The sequence below is a fragment of the Quercus suber genome, unplaced genomic scaffold (genome assembly GCF_002906115.3).
Source record: "Quercus suber isolate HL8 unplaced genomic scaffold, Cork oak 2.0 scaffold_430, whole genome shotgun sequence".
Classification (NCBI taxonomy): domain Eukaryota; kingdom Viridiplantae; phylum Streptophyta; class Magnoliopsida; order Fagales; family Fagaceae; genus Quercus; species Quercus suber.
Genome location: NW_027069881.1, coordinates 561,950 through 573,419, shown reverse-complemented (window position 1 = coordinate 573,419; position 11,470 = coordinate 561,950). Strand labels below are relative to the sequence as shown.

At 33.9% G+C, this 11,470-nt stretch overlaps 1 pseudogene; it reads left to right on the top strand.

The window, feature by feature from the left end:
- Nucleotides 1-6,976: 6,976 nt before the first annotated feature.
- On the top strand, nt 6,977-11,211 carry LOC112019914 (probable aldo-keto reductase 1; annotated as a pseudogene).
- The last annotated feature ends 259 nt before the right edge of the window (nt 11,212-11,470 follow it).

The following is an 11,470-nucleotide window of genomic DNA, read 5'->3' as shown; positions in this document are numbered from 1 at the left end:
CCACAATCCACCTCAGCTGTTTTGAATCATATAATATGGTAATGCACATTATCTTCAACAGAGGAGTAGAGGGACCACATGGGAAAGCACAAACAAACACATATTAAACAACAATGTCATAAAAAATAAACACATGCATAGTGATCCACAAACAAACATATGTTAACATTATATATCATAAGCATTTTGGCTCACTAATTTAGTATACATCACACATAGAATCAGCCATTATCTTCAACAGGGGAAAACATGGACCACATTGGAAGCCTCAAAGAAACACATACCCAAACAACAACCAACAAACAGTCAAAAGTAATTAAACAAACATGATAAAGTCAAAACCCAAACAATGAATATACAAAAGCAACATTGTGGCCCCTACGCATAATATAAAGCTAGCTATATATAACAACATACACAGAGAAAACAGGGACCACATTGGAAGCCACAAAGAAACACATACCCAGACAAGGACCAACAAATAGTCAAAAGTAACTAAACAAACATGATAAAGTCAAAACCTAAACAATGAATATACAAAAGCAACATTGTGGCCCCTACGCATAATATAATGCTAGCTATATATGGGGACATACACAGAGAGAGAGCTAATACCTATGTGTTTGGTCTCTATCTCACAGAGATAGAGATCTCACTGCTTTTCTTTTCTCTACTATTCCAAGAAAAATGGGTTTAGGTATATATATTTTTGGGTTTGTTTGTCTGCAATGGTGGTTTGTTTGTCTGCGATGGTGGTTTGATGGCTATCTCAAATCGAGAGAGAAGGAGGACTGATTTGGTTTGGGGGTTCATAGAAAGAGAAGGTGGATTGATTTGGTTTAGGGGAAGGTGGACCGATTTGGGGGTTCTCATGCATCGTAGGTGGTTGTAGTGAGGGTCACATGTGAATAAAGGGGCGAGAAACCCATGTGACATGGGTGACGAGAGCCACAGTTTATTTTTATTAATATTTTTATTAGCCTGTTAGCCACGTCAACTATTTTCATCTGTTGGTTGACGAAAATGACAAAAATAACAAGCATTAATTGGATTTAGGACTAAAAGTGATAAAATAGAAATGTCCCCAAAATGTAGGGACAAAAAGAGCATTTACACCCTTTTCTTTATTAGATTTTTGGCATAGATGCACATTTAGTCCCTACATTTTTCACTTTTTCCATTTTAGTCCATACATTTTATTTTGGCGAAAATGCACTTTTCGTCCCTACATTTTAGGTCAATTCCCATTTTATTTCCAAAATTGATTTCTTTGCAAATTTCATCCCTAAAAAAAGAAAATCGTTTTTAAAATGGTCCCTGCCGTCAACCCACTCACGGAAACCTACTACGTGGCAGACGGAATGCCGTTTTTGCTGACGTGGCCATTAAAATATTATTAAAAAAGATTATTTGGCCTTTTTTAAATGCTACATTAGCATTTTAATTTTTTTTAAAAGCCATGTCAGAAAATTTAAACAAAAAATAAATTAAAATTTTTGAAAACAGCCTAAAATCTAATTTAATCATTTTTTTTAAACTTTTCATTAATTTTTCGTAAGAACATAACAGTTTGTTCTTCGTGTTCTTCCCAAATCCAAGAAACAAACCCAGCAAACAAATCCAATCTCCAGCAACCAAATCCAATCTCCATCATTGCCAGGAAAACAAAAAATAAATCCAACAAACCCATAAACTCATAAATTTCACATTCAAATTATCAAATTCCTATTCCAAATTCATCTTGATCATGAATCTTGAATATTCAATCCCAACAACGACCCAGAATATTCAATCCCAGGAACAAAAGAATAGAAACTCACCATCTCCCTCGTCAACCCAATCATATGGGTTTGAGAGCCACTGCCTGGGGTGGCGGCGTTGGTGAACGGCAGGGATGGAGGTAAGGGTTTTGGGCATGGCTAAGATCAGGCCAGATCACAGCCCAAACTTATTCGAATCAGCGGACCCAACCACCGATCCGTGTTCACAACACTCATCGATCTGAGTTCACCAAAACCATCGAGCGGCGGCGCTCTTCTTCACTGAGAGGCAGTGCTCTTCTTCACCAGACCCACTTCTCCAAGCCCTCACTGCTCACATTCTTCAATCAAACCCACCAAATCATCACCAACATCAACATCATCCCCACCACGATCCTTACCCACATCAATCTATGAAACTCAACCCCCACAAACTCCATCCTCAAAACCAACACCAACATCATTAAAAATTCCAAGAAATCCCATGATCAAACCAGATGCGATTTGATCGTGAGATGGATTTTGTGGGTCTTCAATTTAAAGGGTTATGGGTTCTCTTGATCTTGATCTTGATTTTTGAGTGGTCATTCTGTTTGGCTCTTGAGAGATGAGAGAGTGAGAGATGAGAACAAGATGGAGCTTGAGCTTCAATCTTTACGGCTTGAAAAAGTAAATTTTTTTTGTTTGTTTTTCATTTTTTTAAATAAATTAAAATGGAGAAATCTAGTTTTTATTTTTAATAATATTAAAATTAAAATTGAGAAAACTAACGTGGCATTGACGTGGCATTTAAAAAATGCCAAATAATTTTTTTAATAATATTTTAATGGTCACGTCAGCGCCACGTCAGCAAGAAAGGCATTCCATCTGCCACGTAGTAGGTTTCCGTGAGTGGGTTGACGGCAGGGACCATTTTAAAAATGATTTTCTTTTTTTTAGGGATGAAATTTGCAAGAAATCAATTTTGGGACCAAAATGAGAATTGACCCAAAATGTAGGGACGAAAAGTGCATTTTCGCCTTTTATTTTTACCACTTTTGGTCCCTAAACCAATTAATGCCTGACATTTAGTTCCTTTTCGTCACTCAACCAACGGTAAAAGCTGACGTGGCAAACGAAGGCACAGTAAATGCTGATGTGTCAATTAAAATAATATTAAAAATGCTACATCAACATCCACGTCAGCTTCCACATCAGCATCTAACCTTAAAAAATAAATTTATCAATTTTAAAAATTATAAAAAACAAAAAAAAAAAAATTAAACAAAAAAAATTTGGAACTTACCCAGAATCCCAAGACGTCCTCTTCCGTCTTCCTTTTCTCTCCCAAAAATCCTCTTCTTCCTCCTCTTCGACTCGCCCAAAACCCATCCCATCCCAAACAACCAACCCAACCAGACAGCGCAACCCAAACTCCATGTCATCAACTCGAAGCCCTACATCTCCTCCCAATTCTACACCTTCAACCCAGAATCCCACTCCCTCATGATCCGCTGCCTCCTCAAGCACCACCTGGCCATGCCAGCAGAGATCCGCGCTGTCCTGAAGTTGTGGCGCGCCATTTGGAACGATCGCAACAAGGACACTGCATACCTCACTGCGTGGAAGCAAATCCAAGACAAGCGCGCCGTCCTCTTTTTCTTCTTGAACTCTTTAAGCAAGTTCCTCCACTTCTCTCATCTCCAATGAAATCTATCTTGGTGCTTTGTCCTCGGCGTTCGCATCGGCCAGATCTGGGTTGAGTTTGCTGTATTTGTTTTGGATTTTTGATAAGTTTGGAAAGGGATGATATGGGTTTGTGAAAGGAATTTTTTGGGTTTGTGATAGAGAATTTGTTGGGTTTTTGTATAAGGGGATTTGATGGGTTTGTGAAAAATGTTTAGATCTTAGGATTGACATAAAAAATTTGGTTGGTTGTCAGACCTGGAATTTTTTTTTTTTTTTTTTTGTGAAACTAAAAAATTTGTTTGGTTGCCAAGAAAATGTATAAAAGTATCTTAATTTTCCTTAAAACCAATCTAAGTTCAAGAATGGAGTTCTTCACTACCTTGAGTCCATTGGTTGCCACGGTTTGTATGTGTTTTTGTGTTTATGTTTTTGTGTTTGGTTGCCAAGAAAATGCTAGAAAATTTGGGTGTGTGTTGTTAGTCTCTACAAATCTAAGTTCCATATTTTTTTTGTTTTTAATTATGATTTTTTGTTTTTTTATAATTTTTAAAATTGATAAATTTATTTTTTAAGATTAGATGCTAATGTGAAGGCTGACGTGGATGCTGATTAGCATTTTTAATATTATTTTAATAGATACGTCAGCATTTACTGTGCCTCCGTTTGCCACGTTAGCTTTTGCCGTTGGTTGAGTGACAGAAAAGACCTAAATGTCAGACGTTAATTGGTTTAGGGACTAAAAGTGGTAAAAATAAAATGTATGGACTAAAATGGAAAAAGTACAAAATGTAGGGACTAAAAGTGCATTTATGCCGAGATTTTTTGGGAGTTTTCTTTTTAATTTTTTTTGTTGGTGGAAACTCCATTTTGGTCCTTATATTTTGGGACCATAATCAATTTGGTCCCTATATTTTGGTAGTAGTCAATTTGGTTCTTACTATTTTCAACTTGTACTCAATTTAGTCCCTACTATTAACTCATTAATAGAAAATACCTTCGTGACAAACAATTTGTATAGTTGTCATGCCTAATATTAAAATATTAAATTAGATGCTAATGTGTCTAAATTTGATTGGTTGATATGGTCACGTCAGCGTTTAAATGAAAAAAAAAAATACTACATCAGTTTTTAATAATTTTTTTACCAGTTTTTTTTCTTTTCTTTATTTTTTTTTTCTTTTTCTTTTGGAAACCCACAACCTAAGGGTGTGCAAAAAACCCGCCAACCCACCAAACCCGACCTAACCCAACCCAACCCACCGAGTTGGGTCAGTTTTTAGAGCTTGGTGGGTTGGGTTGGGTTACAATTTTTTTTTTTTTTATATTGCAGGTCGGGTTGGGTTTGGGTCATAAAATTACAAACCCGCCAAACCTGACCCGACCTAACCATATTTTAATATATGTTTAAAAAATATTATATATTTAATAAATTAAATTAATATAACAAAATGTTTTATCATGTAAACATTTTTTGTTAATGAATTAATAATAAAGACCAAATTGATTGTTACCAAAATGTAATGACTAAATTGATTTTGGTCCCAAAATATAGGACCAAAATAGTACTTTTACCTTTTTATTTATTTATTTATTTTATTAATCTTGTGAAATAAAGCCTTCTTTTGTTATTATAATAATTTTTGGTCAAAACGTGGGCATATTAACATATTCAAAAAAAAATGAAACGTCGCTTTCATTAAGTATCTGAGTCTCAAGTTAACGTTAATTAATATTGTAGACCATCAAAGCACGAGACACCAGCGTTCTAGTAGCAGTTAGTGCCATGACATAAGAATGACGAAGAGAGACTGGCAAGTAAAAACCAAGTCCCTAAACTTTTCCAATACATGCGGCGCCACTTAAGGACATAGGGGCCCAGGACCACCCTGATATGAATTTTTTTTTNTAATGTGAAGGCTGACGTGGATGCTGATTAGCATTTTTAATATTATTTTAATAGATACGTCAGCATTTACTGTGCCTCCGTTTGCCACGTTAGCTTTTGCCGTTGGTTGAGTGACAGAAAAGACCTAAATGTCAGACGTTAATTGGTTTAGGGACTAAAAGTGGTAAAAATAAAATGTATGGACTAAAATGGAAAAAGTACAAAATGTAGGGACTAAAAGTGCATTTATGCCGAGATTTTTTGGGAGTTTTCTTTTTAATTTTTTTTGTTGGTGGAAACTCCATTTTGGTCCTTATATTTTGGGACCATAATCAATTTGGTCCCTATATTTTGGTAGTAGTCAATTTGGTTCTTACTATTTTCAACTTGTACTCAATTTAGTCCCTACTATTAACTCATTAATAGAAAATACCTTCGTGACAAACAATTTGTATAGTTGTCATGCCTAATATTAAAATATTAAATTAGATGCTAATGTGTCTAAATTTGATTGGTTGATATGGTCACGTCAGCGTTTAAATGAAAAAAAAAAATACTACATCAGTTTTTAATAATTTTTTTACCAGTTTTTTTTCTTTTCTTTATTTTTTTTTTCTTTTTCTTTTGGAAACCCACAACCTAAGGGTGTGCAAAAAACCCGCCAACCCACCAAACCCGACCTAACCCAACCCAACCCACCGAGTTGGGTCAGTTTTTAGAGCTTGGTGGGTTGGGTTGGGTTACAATTTTTTTTTTTTTTATATTGCAGGTCGGGTTGGGTTTGGGTCATAAAATTACAAACCCGCCAAACCTGACCCGACCTAACCATATTTTAATATATGTTTAAAAAATATTATATATTTAATAAATTAAAAAAAAAAATAGTTGTAGAGCACTTCCTTGATTCCTACTATCATATATAATATAAAATCCTATTAGTTCTTTTAAAATATATTATATAATTAATAAAAAATTATTTTTTTTTTTTTATATATATAATAATTTAAAACTTTTTATTTGTCTATCCTTCAAAAAAAAATTAGAAAACACCATCAGTTTTTTTTTTTTTATACCAATAAAATTAAATTTTGTTCCATAATTTGTTATATATTTAGTGGATGAATAATAGCTTGATTATGTATATTGAAAAATATGTAGCTTGTAGCATTGATAATGAGACTATTATCCAACAATTTCATATTATGAAAACTCGTAGAAAGCAATTATAAACTTTATGTATTTGTGTTTTTTTTAATTGTTGTTGTTATTAATATATGAATTTCTCTTTTTATTAGATGATATAATTTATGCTTCTTTCAACGATGTTTGCTTCATGATGTTTTCTGTTTATTATTAGGCCAAAAAACTAATTGATTTTTGGCATAAGCAATGTTTGAATCTAAAATTTCTCATTCAACAACAAGAAATTTTATCAATCTAGTGTAAACTAGTTCCAATCAAAGCAAAATTAAGAATTAAGTAATTTTGTGATGATCCGCTTAATCTGCAATCTTCTCAAAATGATCCGGTTTATTATTTGTGCCATTACAGGATAACTTATTTTGAAATGAATTGTTTAGTTCACATGAAAAATTGAATCCTTACATGTCACTATAATCCTTCAAACTTGCCAGTGCCATCAGTGATGACGTCAAAACGGCCATATACCTTTCTTTGCCTAGTGACCTCACAGTAGCTTGCTCCCAGTGATCTTTACCTCTACTGTATTACTATATATATCTGAGACTTTAATGATAAATGGAAAGGGAAATCATCCCAGAAAAAGATTCAGACAAACAGAACACAAAATTTGCAAGATGGCAGAAGGGAACAAACTCCAAATTCCAAGGGTGAAACTGGGCAATCAAGGCCTTGAGGTAAAACCCAATGGCATTCCTTGAATGCCCATTTCAATATATATATATATTTTCAAGAAACTTCCACTTTGTATATGTTCAATTCACAATTTCTTTGAAAACCAATCTACATAATTTGATCTATTTCGAGATTTTGAAGTTACAAGTATCCATCTACACTAAATATTTATTAACCATTACTTTGAGTCTCAAATCATGCATATTTCTATTATTGTAAGAATATTCACAGGTGAGCAATGTAGTTATGTTGAGTAGTGAAACCCCTCAAAAAAATGTTGAGTAGTGGAGTCACACATTGGATGCTAATAACAAAAATGAGTGTTTAACAAAACATAATTAGACTTATACCCATAGATTTAAGCTTTTAGGTTAGCTTTTAAAACGAGAGTTTAAAGAAATTTGGATACTTATAATTGCTTTGTCTTTTTGTTGTTCTGTTCTTTGAAATTGTTGATTTTGTTTTCTCAGGTCTCAAAGTTGGGGTTTGGATGTATGAGCCTGACAGGAGTCTACAATTCTCCTCTCCCTGAGGAGGATGGAATTGCAGTAATAAAGTATTATTTAGTAAGGGAATCACTTTCTTTGATTCATCTGACATTTATGGACCCCATACTAATGAAATTCTGCTTGGAAAGGTAAATGACACCAATTTTAATTTTACTAGCTCAAAAAATCAAATATTTTTGTTGTTAGTGAATTGATTTATATCTTTGTGATACTAAAGATGGTCACTAATGTGGAAATATCTTTGTGATACCATTTCTATAAGTTCTGTTGTTAGTGAATTGATTTATAATTGTTAGGAACCTGGTGGTTCCTAATGGAAATTGATGGGAATTATAGGATAATGGATGGGGATTGTAGGGAAATTGACTTAATTCGAAGTAGTCACCTTCCATAGAGAAATAGAAAGATTAAAAGAGAGATAGAGAGAGATACACTAATGCACTAAGAAATTGGTTTATACTTCCATTCATATTTAATGTTGAATTACAATCATGTATTTATATGATACTAGCTCTAATGTCATTGGCCTATATGGCTCAAAATAATTAGCTGGTTTATTCAACATGTGCTCTATGAATTAAGCCATGTGTTAAATGAGCTATATGTGCTCAAATCCTAACTAATTTATCCTAATCTCAACTAACTAACTAACTAACTAGGGATTACGACAATTATTTCATATTCCTAACATTAATCAGGTACCATGTTAAAACTCTATAATATTAACTGAAAGAAGTTTATATCTTTCAGGCCTTGAAGCAGTTGCCAAGAGAGAAAATTCAAATAGCCACCAAATTTGGTATCCAAAGAATAGGATATCCTCAGATGGAAGTGAACAGTAGGCCTGAGTACGTTCGCTCATGCTGTGAGGCTAGCTTGAAGCGTCTTGACGTGGAATACATTGATCTGTATTATCAGCATCGGGTAGACACAAAAGTACCCATAGAAGAAACTGTAAGTGATCATCCCCTTCAATCACGCACCTGCAATGGTTGACCATTTTGAATTATTTCTTGTTTGTAATTTGAAATTGTCAAATTCTCTGCAAATTTCATTAGATACATCTCATTGGAATGTAGGTTGGTGAACTTAAGAAACTGGTAGAAGAGGGAAAGGTCAAGTATATTGGTCTATCAGAAGCTAGCCCAGACACAATAAGGAGGGCTCATGCTGTGCATCCCATCACAGCTTTACAAATGTAGTGGTCTCTATGGACTCGTGATATTGAAGAAGAGATAATTCCACTCAGCAGGTATGTTCAGTTCACAGTTGTTTTTTTTTTTTATAAATTTTGGTCTCTTGATTGTTTCCATGTTTAAGAAACCTTCGAAGAATACACCACTGACATGTTCATCAGTTCTTGATGTGATAATGTGAACATTTTAATTGAGAGATAGATTGCATGTATCCTAAAATTAAATCTCTCCATTTTTTCCTTCTATTCTTTCTTGGGATCCCAATACTACTATCATTTTTGAATGACTGCTACAATAAGGAAAATTGTCCATTTTGTGTAGATTTGATTTCGATATATTGAAATTATCTTATTCAGAAGCATGAGTATGCTCTCTTGAATCTTGATGCTATTGTGCCTGTAGGGAGCTTGGAATTGGAATAGTTCCATGGAGTCCTCTTGGTCGTGGTTTTTTCCCTGGCAAAGGAGTAGTGGAAAATTTGGCTGCAAATAGCATATTGGTACAAATTTCACCAATATATTGTGTCATTTATTTGTTAGACTTTCAAATTGCTTGCATAATTTTTCAGGCTACAACGATATTTTTCTTTGAGCAATGATTCTTCAAGTTCATTGAATAAAAAATACCTACAAGAACAAACACTATTTTAGTCCTTGCAGATTACAAGAAGTTCCAATTCATTTCTAATATTTGAACAATTGCAACTATCCCTGAAATTTTAAAATTTAGCAATTAAGCTTTTCCATCATTTCACGTTAAATAGCTTACATGAAATAATTGAGATGAACTATTTTACATGCTTTATTTCTTAAAGAGTTTGATCTTCACTGGTGTTTATTTACATGGGGCTTTAAAAGAATTATGCATTGTAACATCTACTATTGAAATTTTTACTTAATAGAATTCATGATCAAAAATATTAAAAACATTGAGTTCATGAAGATGAACACAGAAGGACAAAGATCAAAAGGCTAGTCTAAGGGAAACAAGGAACTCTATGCTTTAACTAAATTCACAGCCTGCTCTTTATTCTATAAGGACTCTCACCCTCGCTACCAAGGAGAAAATTTGGACAAGAACAAGACCATTTTTAGTTGAATAGAAGGACTTGCTAGAAAGCACCAATGCACTCCTGCTCAGCTTGCACTTGCATGGGTTCACCAACAAGGAGATGACATTGTAGCCATACCTGGTAATTGGCTTTCTTTTTCCTTCTTTATTCCCTGATTAATTGCATTAGTGTTAATGTGCTACATATATAAATTTTCCTCACAAAAATAAGTGGCTGAAGGTCGATTCCCTGTTATTAATACTATTTTCTTATGTGTGCTACAAATTGAAATTAATTTAATTCCAAGTGTATAATGCTCTTCCCCTATAAGCTGCAACATGTAGAATCAAGATCACCTGCATCTTATGGAGACAAACATCAAGCAAAAACGTCAATAAGTATCCGAACCCAATTTCCATAAGGATTTCATGCCTCAAATTTCAAAGTTTGGCATATAAATAAACAACAATCCATTTCATGGCTGGAAATTACATCAATAATGCCTACTATAATGTCATAAGAGCCTTAGAAGAGCTCATATTTAGTTAGTATCAACATACTCATATACAGAGTGTTAGGCCACTGTCATAAGTAGATAAGATTTTACCATCGTTCAGGTTTTTGATCACAATGTCTTCATGGCATCATTGGCCGTACAGCTAGTGAGTGGCTAAATTTTTGAGAGAGTGATAGTTTGGTTTCGTGGAATAATAAAATCATGAATGAATGTTCACTAATATGCTCATGTTCTATCACAGTTTTGCAAGATTTTATTTTCCAACGTGACAAATATCTTATCTTTTTCGTTCATTTTCCTTGGAACGTTTACAGGGACAACCAAGATCAAGAACCTGGAGAATAATATTGGCTCATTGAAGGTGAAACTTACAGAAGAAGACCTCAAAGAGATATCTGATGCAGTACCAATGGAAGAGGTAGCTGGCGGTAGAAGCTTTCAAAACAGGGATCATTTTCTCTGGAAGTTTGGCAACACTCCTCCAAAAAATTAATTCGCTTTTTACACATGGATGATGTCCATTTTACTTAAATAATGCCATGTTCTGCTTCTGGTGAAATGAATGGCCAGATTTATGTTAATTAACTAGCTAAGTCATTCACACTGCAAAATTAGCAACATTATTATGTAAACTTTGTTAGAATGGCACCAATGTGGTTGCCCTATGTCACACTCTATTAGATATTATAAGGACACAAAGAGCCCAATACAATGAATTTGTAGAGAGTGAGTTGAAAAACTAGGCTTTAATGAGCCAGACAACAAGTAAAATGGATCCAGATGATAAGAAAATGAACATAGACTGTTTTAATCTAAGGAAAATCGTCCTCGGTACAATCTAAGGAGATTAGCTCTTATATATTTCTTCTCAAGTTTGATTACAAGTTCAATTCTTGATTGTTACAGTGTTTTTCTCTTAATTTCTGGATCCTTTCTCTCAAGGTCTTCTTTCTATTTTATACTTTCTTTTCTTTCCTCTTTACCCTCCACGTGTAGGGAAGATTGCTGG